The sequence below is a fragment of the Eleutherodactylus coqui genome, chromosome 2 (genome assembly GCF_035609145.1).
Source record: "Eleutherodactylus coqui strain aEleCoq1 chromosome 2, aEleCoq1.hap1, whole genome shotgun sequence".
Taxonomy (NCBI): Eukaryota; Metazoa; Chordata; class Amphibia; order Anura; family Eleutherodactylidae; genus Eleutherodactylus; species Eleutherodactylus coqui.
In genome coordinates, this window is record NC_089838.1 from 55,665,613 (window position 1) to 55,686,823 (window position 21,211).

General features: G+C 43.5%; 1 protein-coding gene across 1 annotated transcript in view; it reads left to right on the forward strand.

The window, feature by feature from the left end:
• JADE2 (jade family PHD finger 2) overlaps positions 1 to 21,211 on the forward strand; it is a 1,098,400-nt gene that overhangs the window by 640,707 nt on the left and 436,482 nt on the right. The window lies entirely within an intron of this gene.

The following is a 21,211-nucleotide window of genomic DNA, read 5'->3' on the forward strand; positions in this document are numbered from 1 at the left end:
TGGAGTCCGCCTATACTCTTGCTACAGATATGTTACTGGGGTCTCCCTATACCTTTGCTACAGAAATATTAGTGGTGTCTGCCTATACTTTTGCTACAGAAATGTTACTCGGGTCCGCCTATGCAGTTTCTACTAAATTGTTTGAGGGGCTCGCCTATACTCTTGCTATAGAAATGTTACAGGGGTCCGCCTATAATCTTGCTACAGAAATGTTACTAGGGTCTGCCTATACTCTTGTTACAGAAATATTACTGGGTTCTCCCTATACCTTTGCTACAGAAATGTTAGTGGTGTCCGCCTATATTTTTGCTACAGAAATGTTACTCGGGTCCGCCTATGCAGTTTCTACTAAATTGTTTGAGGGGCTCGCCTATACTCTTGCTACAGAAATGTTACAGGGGTCCGCCTATAATCTTGCTACAGAAATGTTACTGGGGTCTGCCTATACTCTTGTTACAGAAATATTACTGGGTTCTCCCTATACCTTTGCTACAGAAATGTTAGTGCTGTCCGCCTATATTTTTGCTACAGAAATGTTACTCGGGTCCGCCTATGCAGTTTCTACTAAATTGTTTGAGGGGCTCGCCTATACTCTTGCTACAGAAATGTTACAGGGGTCCGCCTATAATCTTGCTACAGAAATGTTACTGGGGTCTGCCTATACTCTTGTTACAGAAATATTACTGGGTTCTCCCTATACCTTTGCTACAGAAATGTTAGTGGTGTCCGCCTATACTTTTGCTACAGAAATGTTACTCGGGTCCGCTTATGCAGTTTCTACTAAATTGTTTGAGGGGCTCGCCTATACTCTTGCTACAGAAATGTTACAGGGGTCCGCCTATAATCTTGCTACAGAAATGTTACTGGAATCTGCCTATACTCTTGCTACAGAAATGTTACTGGAGTCCGCCTATTCTTTTGCTACAGAAATGTTACAGGGGTCTGCCTATACTTTTGCTACATAAATGTTACTGGGGTCTGCATATACTTTTGCTATAACAATGTTACTGGGGTTTGCCTATACTCTTGATACACAACTTTTACTGGCGTCTCCCTATACTCTTGCTATAGAAATGTTACTAGGGTCTGCCTATACTCTTGATACTGAACTGTTACCGGGGTCTGCTTATACTTTTGCTACAGAAATGTTACTGGGGTCCGCCTATGCAGTTTCTACTGAATGGTTTGAGGGGTTCGCCTATACTCTTGCTACAGAAATGTTACTGGTTTCCGCCTCTACTCATGCTATAGAAATGTTACTGGGGTCCGCCTGTACTCTTGCTATAGAAATGTTACTGGGGTCCGCCTTTACATTTGCTACAGAAATGTTACCTGGGTCCGCCTATACTCTTCCTAAAAAATGTTACTGGGGTCTCCCTAAACTTTTGCTACAGAAATGTTACTAGGTTCTCACTAAACTTTTGCTACAGAAATGTTACTGGGGTCCACCCCTACTCTTGCTGTAGAAATGTTACTGGGTTCCGCCTATACTCTTGCTACAGAACTGTTACTGGGGTCTGCCTATACTCTTTGTACAGAAATGTTACAGGGATCTGCCTATACTCTAACTACAGAAATGTTACAGGGGTCTGCCTATACTCTTGCGACAGAAATGTTACTGGGGTCCGCCTTTACTCTTGCTACAGAAATGTTACAGGGGTCTGCCTCTACTTTTGCTACAGAAATGCTACAGGAGTCTGCCTATACTTTTGCGACAGAAATGTTACTGGGGTCCACCTTTACTCTTGCTACAGAAATGTTACTGGAGTCTGCCTCTACTTTTGCTAAAGAAATGCTACAGGAGTCTGCCTATACTTTTGCTACATAAATGTTACTGGGGTCTGCATATACTTTTGCTATAGAAATGTTACTGGGGTTTGCCTATACTCTTGCTACACAAATGTTACTGGTTCTTCCTATACTCTTGCTATAGAAATGTTACTGGGGTCCGCCTACACTCTTGATACAGAATTGTTACGGGGGTCTGCTTATAGTTTTGCTACAGAAATGTTACTGGGGTCCACCACTACTCTTGCTGTAGAAATGTTACTGGGTTTCGCCTATACTGTTGCTACAGAAATGTTACAGGGGTCTGCACATACTTTTACTACAGAAAGGTTACTGGGGTCCGCTTATACTCTTGCTACAGAACTGTTACTGGGGTCTGCCTATACTCTTTGTACAAAAATGTTACAGGGGTCTGCCTATACCTTTGCTACAGAAATGTTACAGGGGTCTGCCTATACTTTTGCTACAGTAATGTTACTGCTTACTCCCTATATTTTGCTACAGAAATGTTACTGGGGTCCGTCTATACTCTTGCTAGAGAAATGTTACTGGGGTCCGCCTATACTTATGCTACAGAAAAGTTACTGGGATCCGCCTATGTAGTTTCTACTAAACTGTTTGAGGGGCTCGCCTATACTTTTGCTACAGAAATGTTACTGGGGTCCGCCTATACTCTTCCTAAAAATTGTTACTGTGGTCTTCCTATAATTTTGCTGCAGAAATATTACTTGGGTCTCCCTATACTTTTGATACAGAAATGTTACTGTGGTCCGCATATACTCTTGCTGTAGAAATGTTACTGGGGTCTGCCTATAGTCTTGCTACAGACATGTTACAGGGGACTGCCTATACTTTTGCTACAGAAATGTTACTGGGGTCTGCCTATACTCTTGCTACAGAAATGTTACAGGGGTCTGCCTATACTTTTGCTACAGAAATGTTACTGGGTTCCGCCTATGCAGTTTCTACTAAATTGTTTGAGGGGCTAGCCTATACTTTTGCTAAAAAATGTTACTGGGGTCTCCCTATACTCTTGATACAGAAATGTTAGTGGTGTCTGCCTATACTTTTGCTACAGAAATGTTACTGGAGTCCGCCTATACTCTTGCTACAGATATGTTACTGGGGTCTCCCTATACCTTTGCTACAGAAATATTAGTGGTGTCTGCCTATACTTTTGCTACAGAAATGTTACTCGGGTCCGCCTATGCAGTTTCTACTAAATTGTTTGAGGGGCTCGCCTATACTCTTGCTACAGAAATGTTACAGGGGTCCGCCTGTAATCTTGCTACAGAAATGTTACTGGGGTCTGCCTATACTCTTGTTACAGAAATATTACTGGGTTCTCCCTATACCTTTGCTACAGAAATGTTAGTGGTGTCCGCCTATACTTTTGCTACAGAAATGTTACTCGGGTCCGCCTATGCAGTTTCTACTAAATTGTTTGAGGGGCTCGCCTATACTCTTGCTACAGAAATGTTACAGGGGTCCGCCTATAATCTTGCTACAGAAATGTTACTGGGGTCTGCCTATACTCTTGTTACAGAAATATTACTGGGTTCTCCCTATACCTTTGCTACAGAAATGTTAGTGGTGTCCGCCTATATTTTTGCTACAGAAATGTTACTCGGGTCCGCCTATGCAGTTTCTACTAAATTGTTTGAGGGGCTCGCCTATACTCTTGCTACAGAAATGTTACAGGGGTCCGCCTATAATCTTGCTACAGAAATGTTACTGGGGTCTGCCTATACTCTTGTTACAGAAATATTACTGGGTTCTCCCTATACCTTTGCTACAGAAATGTTAGTGGTGTCCGCCTATACTTTTGCTACAGAAATGTTACTCGGGTCCGCTTATGCAGTTTCTACTAAATTGTTTGAGGGGCTCGCCTATACTCTTGCTACAGAAATGTTACAGGGGTCCGCCTATAATCTTGCTACAGAAATGTTACAGTAATCTGCCTATACTCTTGCTACAGAAATGTTACTGGAGTCCGCCTATTCTTTTGCTACAGAAATGTTACAGGGGTCTGCCTATACTTTTGCTACATAAATGTTACTGGGGTCTGCATATACTTTTGCTATAACAATGTTACTGGGGTTTGCCTATACTCTTGATACACAACTTTTACTGGCGTCTCCCTATACTCTTGCTATAGAAATGTTACTAGGGTCTGCCTATACTCTTGATACAGAAATGTTACTGGGGTCTGCCTATACCTTTGCTACAGAAATGTTACTGGAATCTGCCTATACTCTTGCTACAGATATGTTACTGGGGTCTCCCTATACCTTTGCTACAGAAATATTAGTGGTGTCCGCCTATACTTTTGCTACAGAAATGTTACTCGGGTCCGCCTATGCAGTTTCTACTAAATTGTTTGAGGGGCTCGCCTATACTCTTGCTACAGAAATGTTACAGGGGTCCGCCTATAATCTTGCTACAGAAATGTTACTGGGGTCTGCCTATACTCTTGTTACAGAAATATTACTGGGTTCTCCCTATACCTTTGCTACAGAAATGTTAGTGGTGTCCGCCTATACTTTTGCTACAGAAATGTTACTCGGGTCCGCTTATGCAGTTTCTACTAAATTGTTTGAGGGGCTCGCCTATACTCTTGCTACAGAAATGTTACGGGGGTCCGCCTATAATCTTGCTACAGAAATGTTACAGGAATCTGCCTATACTCTTGCTACAGAAATGTTACAGGGGTCTGCCTATACTTTTGCTACATAAATGTTACTGGGGTCTGCATATACTTTTGCTATAACAATGTTACTGGGGTTTGCCTATACTCTTGAAACAGAACTGTTACCGGGGTCTGCTTATACTTTTGCTACAGAAATGTTACTGGGGTCCGCCTATGCAGTTTCTACTGAATGGTTTGAGGGGTTCGCCTATACTCTTGCTACAGAAATATTACTGGGGTCTGCCTCTACTCATGCTATAGAAATGTTACTGGGGTCCGCCTGTACTCTTGCTATAGAAATGTTACTGGGGTCCGCCTTTACATTTGCTACAGAAATGTTACCTGGGTCCGCCTATACTCTTCCTAAAAAATGTTACTGGGGTCTCCCTAAAGTTTTGCTACAGAAATGTTACAAGGTTCTCACTAAACTTTTGCTACAGAAATGTTACTGGGGTCCACCCCTACTCTTGCTGTAGAAATGTTTCTGGGTTCCGCCTATACTCTTGCTACAGAACTGTTACTGGGGTCTGCCTATACTCTTTGTACAGAAATGTTACAGGGATCCGCCTATACTCTTGCTACAGAAATGTTACAGGGGTCTGCCTATACTTTTGCGACAGAAATGTTACTGGGGTCCACCTTTACTCTTGCTACAGAAATGTTACTGGAGTCTGCCTGTACTTTTGCTACAGAAATGCTACAGGAGTCTGCCTATACTTTTGCTACATAAATGTTACTGGGGTCTGCATATACTTTTGCTATAGAAATGTTACTGGGGTTTGCCTATACTCTTGCTACACAAATGTTACTGGTTCTTCCTATACTCTTGCTATAGAAATGTTACTGGGGTCCGCCTACACTCTTGATACAGAATTGTTACGGGGGTCTGCTTATAGTTTTGCTACAGAAATGTTACTGGGGTCCACCACTACTTTTGCTGTAGAAATGTTACTGGGTTCCGCCTATACTGTTGCTACAGAAATGTTACAGGGGTCTGCACATACTTTTACTACAGAAAGGTTACTGGGGTTCGCTTATACTCTTGCTACAGAACTGTTACTGGGGTCTGCCTATACTCTTTGTACAGAAATGTTACAGGGATCTGCCTATACTCTTGCTTTAGAAATGTTACTGGGGTCCGCCTATACTCTTGATACAGAATTGTTACCGGGGTCTGCTTATACTTTTGCTACAGAAATGTTACTGGGTCCGCCTATGCAGTTTCTACTGAATGGTTTGAGGGGTTCGCCTATACTCTTGCTACAGAAATGTTACTGGGGTCCGCCTGTACTCTTGCTATAGAAATGTAACTGGGGTCCGCCTTTACTTTTGCTACAGAAATGTTACCTGGGCCCGCCTATACTCTTCCAAAAAATTTTATTGGGGTCTCCCTAAACTCTTGCTACAGAAATGTTACTAGGTTCTCCCTAAACTTTTGCTACAGAAATGTAACTGGGGTCCACCCCTACTCTTGCTGTAGAAATGATACTGGGTTCCGCCTATACTGTTGCTACAGAAATGTTACAGGGGTCTGCATATACTTTTACTACAGAAAGGTTACTGGGGTCCGCTTATACTCTTGCTACAGAACTGTTACTGGGGTCTGCCTATACTCTTTGTACAAAAATGTTACAGGGGTCTGCCTATACTTTTGCTACAGAAATGTTACAGGGGTCTGCCTATACTTTTGCTACAGTAATGTTACTGCTTACTCCCTATATTTTGCTACAGAAATGTTACTGGGGTCCGTCTATACTCTTGCTAGAGAAATGTTACTGGGGTCCGCCTATACTTATGCTACAGAAAAGTTACTGGGATCCGCCTATGTAGTTTCTACTAAACTGTTTGAGGGGCTCGCCTATACTTTTGCTACAGAAATGTTACTGGGGTCCGCCTATACTCTTCCTAAAAATTGTTACTGTGGTCTTCCTATAATTTTGCTGCAGAAATATTACTTGGGTCTCCCTATACTTTTGATACAGAAATGTTACTGTGGTCCGCATATACTCTTGCTGTAGAAATGTTACTGGGGTCCGCCTATAGTCTTGCTACAGACATGTTACAGGGGACTGCCTATACTTTTGCTACAGAAATGTTACTGGGGTCTGCCTATACTCTTGCTACAGAAATGTTACACGGGTCTGCCTATACTTTTGCTACAGAAATGTTACTGGGTTCCGCCTATGCAGTTTCTACTAAATTGTTTGAGGGGCTAGCCTATACTTTTGCTAAAAAATGTTACTGGGGTCTCCCTATACTCTTGCTACAGAAATGTTACAGGGGTCTGCCTATACTCTTGCTACAGAAATCTTACTGGGGTCCGCCTATACTTTTGCTACAGAAATGTTACTGGGGTCCGCCTGTACTCATGCTATAGAAATGTTACTGGGGTCCGCCTGTACTCTTGCTATAGAAATGTTACTGGGGTCTGTCTTTACTTTTGCTACAGAAATGTTACCTGGGTCCGCCTATACTCTTCCTAAAAAATGTTACTGGGGTCTCCCTAAACTTTTGCTACAGAAATGTTACTGGGGTCCACCCCTACTGTTGCTGTAGAAATGTCACTGGGTTCCGCCTATACTGTTGCTACAGAAATGTTACAGGGGTCTGCATATACTTTTACTACAGAAAGGTTACTGGGGTCTGCTTATACTTTTGCTACATAACTGTTACTGGGGTCTGCCTTTACTCTTTGTACAGAAATGTTACAGGGGTCTGCCTATACTTTTGCTACAGAAATGTTACAGGGGTCTGCCTATACTTTTGCTACAGAAATGTTACTGCTTTCTCCCTATACTTTTGCTACAGTAATGTTACTGGGGTCCGTCTATACTCTTGCTAGAGAAATGTTACTGGGGTCCGCCTATAATTATGCTACAGAAAAGTTACTGGGATCCGCCTATGTAGTTTCTACTAAACTGTTTGAGGGGATCGACTATACTTTTGCTACAGAAATGTTACTGGGGTCCGCCTATACTCTTCCTAAAAAATGTTAATGTAGTCTTCCTATATTTTTGCTGCAGAAACATTACTGGGGTCTCCCTATACTTTTGATACAGAAATGTTACTGGGGTCTGCATATACTCTTGCTGTAGAAATGTTACTGGGGTCCGCCTATAGTCTTGCTACAGACATGTTACAGGGGACTGCCTATAATTTTGCTACAGAAATGTTACTGGGGTCCGCCTATACTCTTGCTACAGAAAGGTTACAGGTGTCTGCCTATACTTTTGCTACAGAAATGTTACTGGGTTCCGCCTATGCAGTTTCTACTAAATTGTTTGAGGGGCTAGCCTATACTTTTGCTAAAAAATGTTACTGGGGTCTCCCTATACTCTTGCTACAGAAATGTTAGAGGGGTCTGCCTATACTCTTGCTATAGAAATCTTACTGGGGTCTGCCTATACTTTTGCTACAGAAATGTTACAGGGGTCTGCCTATACTTTTGCTACATAAATGTTACTGGGGTCTGCATATACTTTTGCTACATAAATGTTACTGGGGTCTGCATATACTTTTGCTATAGAAATGTTACTGGGGTTTGCCTATACTCTTGATACACAAATATTACTGGTTCTCCCTATACTCTTGCTATAAAAATGTTACTGGGGTCCGCCTACACTCTTGATACAGAATTGTTACCGGGGTCTGCTTATAGTTTTGCTACAGAAATGTTACTAGGGTCCGCCTATGCAGTTTCTACTGAATGTTTTGAGGGGTTCACCTATACTCTTGCTACAGAAATGTTACTGGGGTCCACCTGTACTCTTGCTATAGAAATGTTACGGGGTCCGCCTATATTCTTGCTATAGAAATATTAGTGGGGTCCACCTATAGTCTTGCTACAGAAATGTTACTGGGGTCCGCCTATACTCTTGCTACAGAAATGTTACTGGGGTCTCCCTATACCTTTGCTACTGAAATGTTAGTGGTGTCCGCCTATACTTTTGCTACAGAAATGTTACTCAGGTCCGCCTATGCAGTTTCTACTAAATTGCTTGAGGGGCTCCCCTATACTCTTGCTACAGAAATGTTACAGGGGTCTGCCTATACTCTTGCTACAGAAATGTTACTGGGGTCCACCTATACTTTTACTACAGAAATGCTACAGGAGTCTGCCTATACTTTTGCAACATAAATGTTACTGGGTTCTGCATATACTTTTGCTATAACAATGTTACTGGGGTTTGCCTATACTCTTGATACACAAATGTTACTGGCGTCTCCCTATACTCTTGCTATAGAAATATCACTGGGGTCCGCCTGTACTCTTGATAAAGAATTGTTACCGGGGTCTGCTTATACTTTCGCTACAGAAATGTTACTGGGGTCCGCCTACGCAGTTTCTACTGAACGGTTTGAGGGGTTCGCCTATACTCTTGCTACAGAAATGTTACTAGGGTCCGCCTGTACTCTTGCTATAGAAATGTTACTGGGATCCGCCTATACTTTTGCTTCAGAAATGTTACTGGGGTCCGCCTATACTCCTCCTAAATAAAGTTACTGGGGTCTCCCTAAACTTTTGCTACAGAAATGTTACTAGGTTCTCCCTAAACTTTTGCTACAGAAATGTTACTGGGTTCCGCCCCTACTCTTGCTATAGAAATGTTACTGGGTTCCGCCTGTACTGTTGCTACAGAAATGTTACAGGGGTCTGCATATACTTTTACTACAGTAAGGTTACTGGGGTCTGCCTATACTCTTGCTACATAACTGTTACTGGGGTCTGCCTATATTTTTGCTACAGAAATCTTACAGGGGTCTGCCTATACTTTTGCTACAGAAATGTTACTGCTTTCTCCCTATACTTTTGCTACAGAAATGTTACTGAGGTCCGCCTATACTCTTGCTAGAGAAATATTACGGGGAGCTGCCTATGTATTTTCTACTAAACTGTTTGAGGGGATCGCCTATACTTTTGTTACAGAAATGTTACTGGGGTCCGCCTATGCTCTTCCTAAAAAATTTTACTGTGGTCTTCCTATATTTTTGCTGTAGAAATGTTACTGGGGTCCGCCTATAGTCTTGCTACAGACATGTTAAAGGGGTCTGCCTATGCTTTTGCTACAGAAATGTTACTGGGGTCCGCCTATACTCTTGCTACAGAAATGTTACCGGTGTCGTAGAATTCCTTTGCGGAATCACGGCTTACTCAATTTGGAATGTTTACACCCTTCCATATTATTTCTGAATTGATAATGCGCATAAGAAGTTTTTCACACTGACACGAGGTTCAGCATGCATAGCTTCCTCAATTCTAACTTTAATGATCGGCGTGTAGCCTATTTTAAGAGTTTAACAAATCCGCCCATCTGGGCAGGTCAAAGATTACATGCATACAACGTATTGCTTAATTATTGGACAAGCATCTTGCAATTCTTCCATCCTCCGGTCGTCTGTGATTGGCCATCAGGTGGTGGATGAAATGAGTGGGTTGTCTTGGAGCCACGTGGGGTTCCTTCGATATGATTGGATGGTACATCATGAACTATAAATTGCACAAACCTCCCATGTTATTTGCATACGTTTCCAGTAAAATTGCTTGGGTAATTTCTGCGGTAGCTGCGGTTGTCCATGTCTGAGTTAACTGTCCTCCAAAATTGCAAACAGATGGAAAATGTAACGTGTTTATACTATATATTATCTCGTCAGCGTTTTGAGAACAGAAGTTTCATGTTGGCTTCCCCATGTCAGCAGAGTTATGAAAAAAACTGATATTTCATTGCCTAATAGTATTGTGTAATTGTAAGAATATTATATTTATAGCAAGACAGAAAGCAAATATGTATACAGAATGTTAAATAACTACTGTCTACTGCCAAGGCCCACCGATCCAAAATATAGAAATACTGGACTTCCACCACAGACCCCCCTTGAAACTATCTGTTTCACTAAACTCGCCCTGCTCCGTCCCACCCCAATCCCCCACCGCTGACCCTAGACTCGCATTGTGTTGTAGACGACTGGGCCTATTACTGCCATGGGGGTATAGGATGGTTCGACATCATCACATTCTGGATCCATGATGACGACGGTTGCGCTGACCGTGGGCTTTTTGTTGGACGTCGTAGTGGGACAGGTGGACCAGGCAGTCATCAGGGTCGGAATACACTGTATGCAACAACAAACAGAAATTAGGATGACTATAAAGGTGACAAATATAATCAGGTTAGGAGAGGTGCGACTTTCACTATTTCAGGTAAACTCTGCATAACTTGTATAGAACCCCGCCTTCTTGACGTTACCTCGATTCATCAACAAAAATGCAAAATCAGGACTATCTAATAACTGATCAACATGACTGAACCCCTGTCTCATTAGTAAGTGCATGATCATATATATTAGTCTGGAAGGAAAGAGCTACAAGCTGATTATTCCCACTTCCCTTTTCCAGAGGCGGCAAGGTAACAGGACCAGGGGCGTTGTAACACCGGCATGTTGCGTGGACATAAGCAGAGTGCACTGCAGATAAAATAAAGCAAAATCTTAGCGAAAACCTATCACAGTGTTCTAAATACACAATGTTCCAAAACTTATTTTTTATATATATTTTTCCCTTCTCCTGTTAGGTACCTTACTGAGGAAACCAGACTAAGGTTAGCTCTTTTTAGTTAGTGCGGTCAGCTTCTTAATGGCAACTGCGTCTTTACCTGTGGGTCACGTGTTGTCTGGAATGTAGGTGCAAGTCTCCCCTATCATCTTACAGACACTCCCTTTTTTGGCCAAAATTGTACCTAGTGCCATTCTATTTTGAAAAGTCATAGTCGAGGTAGGTCCTATTTGCCGACTAGTCCCTATAAGGCGTCTCTAGTATAATTTATAAACCGCTGTTAATTATAATAAACATAATTAATCTGGTCAACATTTTATTTACCATAATAAATCAGGAAAAATTTTTTAAAAACTCGTCAGGTACCCCCCTTGGCTGTCTTATGACGTCAACGTACATGTGTGGGTCAAAACTATCACCAGGAGCCTCTCCTCTCACTCTAATGTGCTGTACTAGAAGTACATACTAGTAGTGTGCACAGGTACGCACGGCGTGGGACTCCTTAATCTTCACCTACACCAATGTCCCTCCTGGAGATAGTCCTAATGGTGAACACGTCCAGGTCGCCTCACCCTTGCGTCAGGGTTTTCCCACTGCCCGTAAGTCCCTACTCCTAGGAGGGGGGGATCCCTACCTCACCTCAGAGGGAGGCCATGGATTCCCTGGGCTCATTTCCGGGCATCCATACCCTCTATCTGTACAAGTTAACACCCCACAGGGTGTGCCCTCGCCGGAACCTAAGGTCTTCTGCACTATCCCTTGGCAAATGGGAATTCCACTGACAATCCATCTTAGGAGATCGGGGCAGGCACAGTACTAGTACATTTCTCCTTTTCTTTGGTAGCGTATGTGGTTGGCATTATCGGAACTGGCTCTTCATCTTTTTTAAACAAGGGAAATATTGATGAGTTCCCCAAAAATCTCCCTCTACCCTGCCTAATTGCCTGTCAGGTGTAGTTTCCAGGGTAGTCAGTAATACTCTCTCCGGTGCAAAACACTTAAGTAGTTATAGAGTATTCCTTCTTCCATTTCTCACGGACAGTGTAATTAGCGGAAATGTTCGTGAAGAGACAAATAAACCACTCTTCAGCATCTACAGGGAGATCTAGGGGGACCATCCCCGAGTGTAGTCGGGCACTACCGCACACGCAACAGTTAGACTTGTTGCTCCTGTTAGCATTGTACCTCATCAACTCCAACCAGAGATTCTGGTCAGAGTAGCCAGTCGCTACTGTCAAGGTGTCCTCAAAGGTAGGGTCGGCTATGATCATCATGTTCGTCAAGGTCTTTATCTTACGGCGGAGGGGGTTAATTATGGGCATGGGACTAAGTGAAGGCTTCCATTCGGCTGCATCTACCATACCCCTTATTTTAAACTTCCGTAAGGGATCTGTCCTCCCGTGCCGGTATGTCCCCAGACTGTAATTCCCCCCGTCCCCCGGGCTTGGATCTCCCATGGTTAATGTAAAAACCGCATTAAAACCAAGCAACATACTAAGTTCAGCCTTCCAATACCTGCTGTCCTTATTATTCTCAAGGAGGGTTATACGACTAATTAGGGATTTCCCGCTCTTATCTTTCTTATTTAAGGCACTTCGCGGTTTATAGGACCAGTCTATTCCTGTGTTCCATTCCACTAATCCCCAATAACGGCAGTCTTCTCCCCAGACGTTATTAGTGGCGCAAACATATTGTATTCCCCGGGTATATAAGTCATATAACCAGCTGGACTGAGCTAAATCTGGCCTGCGGTGGGATCTTGCGCCTAGACACGGGACCACAGTACAATAGTCGAAGGAGTATGCGGCTACTTGAGCATTGAACGAGTTATACTAGAAGGTAACCATACCCCCATATCCTTCCGACTGAGGATTCCAGTTGCCACCCTCCTCTCTCACTAGCCCTATCCAGAGTAATGTCCTTGGCACAACTAAGACTGGTCTCCCGGATCTGAAGCTTTCTTACAGTATGAAGCATGGATGGATCCATGTAAGTCTTTCGGCTAGTTTCACAGCTGTGGCAGTAGTCAGAAGCACCTGGTAGGGGGCATCAAATCGGGGCTCAGGAGGGTGCTTCCTGGGGAACTTCTTTATGCACACCCAATCCCCAGGCTGCAAGATATGTGTCCCAGTGTCTGCCTCTGAGTCTGGAAGAGAACACCTGTGTACCTTCGTTTACCTCATTCACTTCCGGTACCCTGTATCTGCAGATTACCTCATTCATGAGCTTCTGTGTGGTTATCTGCTCATTTACCTTAGTATCCGGGTGGGCCTCCAACCTGAAAAAGACTCGAGCAACAACAAGCACATATTCATACTCCCCAACAGGTGTGAGCTGAATGTGGTCAAATTGGCAATCTCTGAAATGCGTAGAGTGGTCAAGGCAAGTGTTATATGGCCACCTTACTTCTGTCCGGACTCGCATATGGCAAAGATCATGCTAACTGGACAAATGATGCAGCAGCTACAGAGAACCTAGGTGTCACCCATTCTTGTTCAGTGTCACCGTCATCGCTGCTTTTGATTCTGTGTACCAGTTGGGCCATCATGGGGGACAGGGACCTCTGTAGGCAAGTTCTGTTGATTGTTCGCCATACGCCATCCTGTTCTGTCGCTCCCATCTTTTAGCCCATCTGCTTTCTTTCCTCGTTGACTTGTAACTGTAAAGTCCTTGACATATCAAAGTCCAAAGGTTTTATCACAGTCCAAAGGTTTTATCAAAGTCCAAAGGTTTTATCAAAGTCCAAAGGTTTTATCACAGTCCAAAGTTTTTATCAAAGTCCAAAGGTTTTATCAAAGTCCAAAGTCTTATCACTGACTCATGCTGTCAGTATCTATTCTTCTTTCTTCCACGGCTTGAGGGCCGCTACCTTTGCTGTGTTGTCGGCGAGGGTGTCATCTCTCGCTTCTCCGTTGTAGAAATCGGTGTGGATTCTCCATTGCCAGGTAGTAGTAGTAGGGTTTCCATGAGACTCTGCACCGCTGCACCATTCTTAATTGGCTGTCCTACTGAGATAACAAGCTGTCTGGCCTTCCATATTGGGCCATAATCATGAGCTATGCCAAATGCATTCCAGGAGTCAGTGTAAAAAGTTGCCGACTTACCTTCTACCACTCCACACGCCCCAGTGAGGGCCTCCGGTTCCGCTTCTTGCCCTGAGACATGCGGAGGCAGAGCTTCTGCGTTTAGGACATCTTGTTGTGTGACCTCTGCATATCTGGTTCGGAATCATCAATCCTCACCCTGATACCATCTACAAAAGAAAACTCAAAATATGCATCATTAACAGTGTGTACATCACTACAATAATGCTATTTAAAAAAATAGCTGATCCGCCATACTCAAATCACCTATGCCTCCCCTCCCCCCAGGAATACCTGATTAAAAGAAGAGTAGCCGGATTCAAGGTATTACAACATTGGGAAGAAATATTGGGGGAGGCATGGAAAGAGCACATTGTAGTCGGATCTAATAGGCCAGAGATAAGTGCTTGGGTTGCACTTGCATGAGTATGTTCTGGGTGTCATTTGGGGTGTGGACCACTAGGGGGTAGTCCAATACCAACTTAGAAGATTTGTCAACCATTGCCTGTACTGCTGCCACCGCACAAGCAGATGAGGGAGCTCCTCAAGTCACTGGATCTAACCTCATTGCTGTGTTTGTCCTCCGTGCTTTTGTGTCAATACTGTCGTATAGGCGGCAGTATGAAACAAGGTCCAGAAAGGTGCGGAATTTGGCAACGGGTGTATGTACAGGTATGGCCTGCAGAACTTGGTTAGTCTTTGGAGGCCTCCAGGCCTTACAGCCTTCTGCAAAAGAAATTAACAGTGAAATTGTGGCCGGTTGGCAGTTTTTTCCAAAGAGTCAGCACACAGCACCTAACATGTGTGGCTGACCCTTCACCCCCTTTTTTTTTTTTTTTTTTTTTTTTTTTTTATAAACTAGGGGGATACTGTTTGACCCAGGGGTGTGTATCTGGGTCTCGTATATATTATCATGGTCGATACATTCAATTTCCCTATGCCTGTCTTGCGGGTGTCCCATAATTTGTCAGGAACCGTGGAAAGCTGAGTTTGGGACAGGAGAAAAAACAAAACTTTTTCTTCTGGCTATCTATGATTCCTACCCCCTCCTTGGATAAGAGATGTGTTCTTGCATCATCTAGCTCCACCCCTCTGAGTGTGGCTAATCACTTACTTCCTTATTCCCTCATTCAATGTTTGGCAGTCCTTGGGTACACATCACAACTCAATAAAGATAAAGTCTTATGCACCACACCATTTACATTTTACAAATTACGGGTCAATCTGCCCCGTTCCTCCTGTGGATACCTGGCCTTATCGTTACCTGCTTGTTTCCTATCCCTTGGCTTCTCTACCGTCTCTCTTTCTCCCTGTAGTTTATTTATTTATTTTATATTGTCTGTGAATATACGTTACTTGTGCTGGGACTACAGGGCAAGTAACTTCCTCTTTTTAAGTCTCTTAGGGAAATTCTAACGTCTAATGCATAAATCACATATATTATGTTGTAACTACTGTCACAGCGGTGACCACCTAACATTGTATGTGGTTACAATTGAATTGGGGAGGGGGGTCTGCTAACATGTACGCTGTTGGGGACTTGGCAAACATAGATGTATTTTCTTGTGGGCATGGTGGGCTACGCAGTCTGTATTCTTAAGAGCCCCCTCAGGATGTGAGTGGCATATAACTTTTTTACATTTATGACGGGCGTATCACAAAGATTAGATTAGATTACATAACAAGACATACTAGTAGTTTTAACATCCAATATTAGTTAAATAACTAACAAATGTTACAGCACAAGAATTGCTCCGCTTCTATTAAGAGTTCCACTTCCTCTTTTTAAATGAAGTTAGCAGCTCTTTTTTTTTTTTTCCTCCAAACACACTTACGGGCACAAGCCTATACTTCTATGCTGTTATTAACGTTTAACAATTCAAAGGCAATATAGTTTAGTAGTCTGTCTTTTACTAGAAGGGATCCAATAATGCAACCTAACCTATAAAGTCCAAACCCACAGCGCGCCGCTGTGTACGGTGCATTATCTTGGCTATAACCAATTGCTAACAATCTCTTCTTACAGTTACTGATACTAATTCTATATGACAGACAAACCAACAGACTATTTCTATACAACAACTCAGCAGGATTAGCTCTACACAACAGACAAGCACACTAACTTTATATAAAAGACAGATAGGACACACAGAAAGATTGCTTGATTAATCAATGATAACTTGACTCTCCACCCCTTCCACACTTTCCTGGAGGGTGTAAGAATTAACCTTGGTACGTTGTTTGCTGCCTTTCAATTTCAATCATGGCTGCCAAATTCATGATTATTAGAGATGAGCGAACACCAAAATGTTCGGGTGTTCGTTATTCGGAACGAACTTCCCGCGATGCTCGAGGGTTCGTTTCGAACAACGAACCCCATTGAAGTCAATGGGCGACCAGAACATTTTTGTATTTCGCCGATGCTCGCTAAGGTTTTCATGTGTGAAAATCTGGGCAATTCAAGAAAGTGATGGGAATGACACAGTGACGGATAGGGCAGGCGAGGGGCTACATGGTGGGCTGCATCTCAAGTTCACAGGTCCCACTATTAAGCCACAATAGCGGCAAGAGTGCCCCCCCCCCCCCCCCCCACTGTCAGCATAAAGATCGTCCTCCTCTGGCACAGCTGTAACAGCTGTAGCAGAGAAGAACGATGTTTGCCCATTGAATTCAATGGAGCGGCAATACAGCATGTTCCACTGAATGCAATGGGCTGCCCGCGATCGCAGGATGAATGGTCGGAAAGGGGTTAAATATATAACCCCTTTCCTGCAATTCATCCAGAAATGTGATACACTAAAAATATATACCGGCGTATAAGGCGACGGGGCGTATAAGACGACCCCCCAACTGTCACCTTATACGCCGGTAATACAGTGGAGCAAAGAATAAAAAGCATTACTTACGTTTTTAGATGATCTGCGGCGCTCCTGCAGGCTGTCACTCCCTCCTAATCCACGGCAGACAAGCTTTCTCCACGAAAGACTTTAAATCCCTGCCTCCAGAAAGACACGTGCCTTCAGCCAATCACAGCCAATGACAATGATGTCATTGAATGGCTGTGATTGGCTGTGTTTCTGGAGGCGGGGATTTCAAGCCTTGAAATCCCCGCCTCCAGAAACACAGCCAATCACAGCCATTCAATGACATCATTGTCATTGGCTGTGATTGGCTGAAGGCACGTGTCTTTCTGGAGGCAGGGATTTAAAGTCTTTCGTGGAGAAAGCTTGTCTGCCGTGGACCAGGAGGGAGTGACAGCCTGCAGGAGCGCCGCAGATCATCTAAAAACGTAAGTAATGCTTTTTATTCTTTGCTCCACTGTATTACCGGCGTATAAGGTGACAGTTGGGGGGTCGTCTTATACGCCCCGTCGCCTTATACGCCGGTATATATTTTTAGTGTATCACATTTCTGGATGAATTGCAGGAAAGGGGTTATATATTTAACCCCTTTCCGACCATTCATCCTGCGATCGCCGGCAGCCCATTGCATTCAGTGGAGTCGGCTGTATTGCCGGTTCCATTGAATTCAATGGGCAAACATCGTTCTTCTCTGCTACAGCTGTTACAGCTGTGCCAGAGAAGAAGGATTTGTCTTCTATATGTTCTCAATGGGGTCAGCGCTGCTGCCGCTGGCCCCATTGAGCGCATATAGAATGCATCCATAGCGAACCGCGGGAGGGGCCGACTTTTATGTTCGGGTGACACCTTATCTCCCCAGCCACTCACAGCAGGGGGGTGGTATAGGGCTTAAACGTTGCAGGGGGAAGTTGTAATGCCTTCCCTGTCTTTATATTGGCCAAAAAAAAGCGCTAACGTCTCAGGGAAGAAAGTTTAATTTACCAGAACACCGCATGGTGTTCGTTACGAATAACGAACATCCCGAACACCCTAATATTCGCACGAATATCAAGCTCGGACGAACGCGTTCGCTCATCTCTAATGATTATAGAAGTCTCCTCAGACGCCGGACACAGTATGCCCCGCCCTAGAGTCTCTAGCATTTCTGTCGCTACACAGTTTATCAATCTACCCTCAGACAGAGGGATCTACTCGTGGACATTTACACGATAAACAAATATTTGTGGACACACACAAATAGACAGAGCACCAGTACGGCTGGCTTAGTCTCACTGCCCCTCGGAATACGTGTCTGACAGCTCCCTTCTCCCGGACCCTACAAGCAGGCCTAGCAGGAGCGGAAATCCCATATCAGACTTTTCTCTGGCAGTCTCTCCCTCCCTGGGCCCTCCAAACGGACCTCAGGACTGCTGAGTCTCTGCGACAGGCCACCTGAACGGCTCCCTCCTCCCTCAGGAGTGGAAACACCCCGTACAGGCCCTCCCGGGGGCAGCTATTGATGTCACCAATTAACTAGTACTCTCAAGACAACAGGCATGCAAACATTCCTTTTATATCTTATGACAGGTTCTTATCGAGTGATCGAGACTTAAAGAAGTACCTGTCGATCGGGTCCAAATCATTCGGCCTGGCACGGCACATAGGCGAGCCTGAACTTAGCCACACAGGTATAGATAATTAATTTATCTCACCGTGTTCTGATGATATTTTGGGCCCACCAAGTCCAAGGTCGCATATGTCCGTGTCTTCTGTCCGAATTCTATGGAACCTGTCGATCACTCCCCGTACGGGCCACCAGCTGTCGTAGAATTCCTTTGCGGAATCACGGCTTACTCAATTTGGAATGTTTACACCCTTCCATATTATTTCTGAATTGATAATGCGCATAAGAAGTTTTTCACACTGACACGAGGTTCAGCATGCATAGCTTCCTCAATTCTAACTTTAATGATCGGCGTGTAGCCTATTTTAAGAGTTTAACAAATCCGCCCATCTGGGCAGGTCAAAGATTACATGCATACAACGTATTGCTTAATTATTGGACAAGCATCTTGCAATTCTTCCATCCTCCGGTCGTCTGTGATTGGCCATCAGGTGGTGGATGAAATGAGTGGGTTGTCTTGGAGCCACGTGGGGTTCCTTCGATATGATTGGATGGTACATCATGAACTATAAATTGCACAAACCTCCCATGTTATTTGCATACGTTTCCAGTAAAATTGCTTGGGTAATTTCTGCGGTAGCTGCGGTTGTCCATGTCTGAGTTAACTGTCCTCCAAAATTGCAAACAGATGGAAAATGTAACGTGTTTATACTATATATTATCTTGTCAGCGTTTTGAGAACAGAAGTTTCATGTTGGCTTCCCCATGTCAGCAGAGTTATGAAAAAAACTGATATTTCATTGCCTAATAGTATTGTGTAATTGTAAGAATATTATATTTATAGCAAGACAGAAAGCAAATATGTATACAGAATGTTAAATAACTACTGTCTACTGCCAAGGCCCACCGATCCAAAATATAGAAATACTGGACTTCCACCACACCGGGGTCTCCCTATACTTTTGCTACAGAAATCTTACTGGGTTCCGCCTATGCAGTTTCTACTAAATTGTTTGAGGGGATAGCCTATACTTTTGCTAAAAAATGTTACTGGGGTCTCCCTATACTCTTGCTACAGAAATGTTACAGGGGTCTGCCTATACTCTTGCTACAGAAATCTTACTGGGGTCCGCCAATACTTTTGCTACAGAAATGTTACTGGGGTCTGCCTATACATTTGCTACAGAAATGTTACTGGGGTCCGCCTATACTCTTGCTTCAGAAATGTTGGAGGGGTCTGCCTATACTTTTGCGACAGAAATGTTACTGGGGTCCGCCTTTACTCTTGCTACAGAAATGTTACTGGGGTCTGCCTCTACTTTTACTACAGAAATGTTACAGGGATCTGCATATACTTTTGCTACATAAATGCTACTGGGGTCTGCATATACTTTTGCTATAGACATGTTACTGGGGTTTGCCTATACTCTTGATACACAAATGTTACTGGCGTCTCCCTATACTCTTGCTATAGAAATGTTACTAGGGTCCGCCTACACTCTTGATACAGAATTGTTACCGGGGTCTGCTTATAGTTTTGCTAAAGAAATGTTACTGGGGTCCGCCTATGCAGTTTCTACCGAATATTTTCAGGGGTTCGCCTATACTCTTGCTACAGAAATGTTACTGGGGTCCACCTGTACTCTTGCTATAGAAATGTTACTAGGTTCTCCCTAAACTTTTGCTACAGAAATGTTACTGGCGTCTCCCTATACTTTTACTACAGAAATGTTACTGGCGTCTGCCTATACTCTTGCTATAGAAATGTTACTGGGGTCCGCCTATACTCTTGCTATAGAAATGTTACTCGGGTCTCCCTAAACTTTTGTTACAGAAATGTTACAGGGGTCTGCCTATACTTTAGCTACAGAAATGTTACTGGGGTCCACCTATAGTCTTGTTGCAGAAATGTTACTGGGGTCTGCCTATACTTTTGCTATAGAAATGTTACTGGAATCTGCCAATACTTTTTCTACAGAAATGTTACTGGGGTCCGCCTATGCAGTTTCTACTGAATGCTTTGATGGGTTCGCCTATACTTTTGCTACAGAAATGTTACTGGGGTCCACCTATAGTCTTGCTACAGAAATATTACAGAAGTCTGCCTATACTCTTGCTACAGAAATGTTACTGGGATCCGCCTATACTCTTGCTACAGAAATGTTACAGGTGTCTGCTTATACGTTTGCTACAGAAATGTTACAGGGATCTGCCTATACGTTTACTACAGAAAAGTTACAAGGGTTTGCCTATACTTTTGCTACAGAAATATTACTGGTGTCTTCCTATACTTTTGCTACAGAAATGTTACTGGGGTCCATCTATACGCTTGCTCTAGAAATGTAACTGGGGTCCGCCTATACTCCTAATACAGAACTGTTACTTGGGTCCGCCTATACTCCTAATACAGAAATGTTACTTGGGTCCGCCTATGCAGTTTCTACTGAATGCTTTGAGGGGTTCGCCTATACTTTTGCTACAGAAATGTTAATGCAGTCTCCCTATACTCTTGCTACAGAAATGTTACAGGGGGTTTGCCTATACTTTTGCTACAGAAATGTTACAGGTGTCTGCCTATACTTTTGCTACAGAAATGTTACTGGGTTTCCCTATACTTTTGCTACAGAAATGATACTG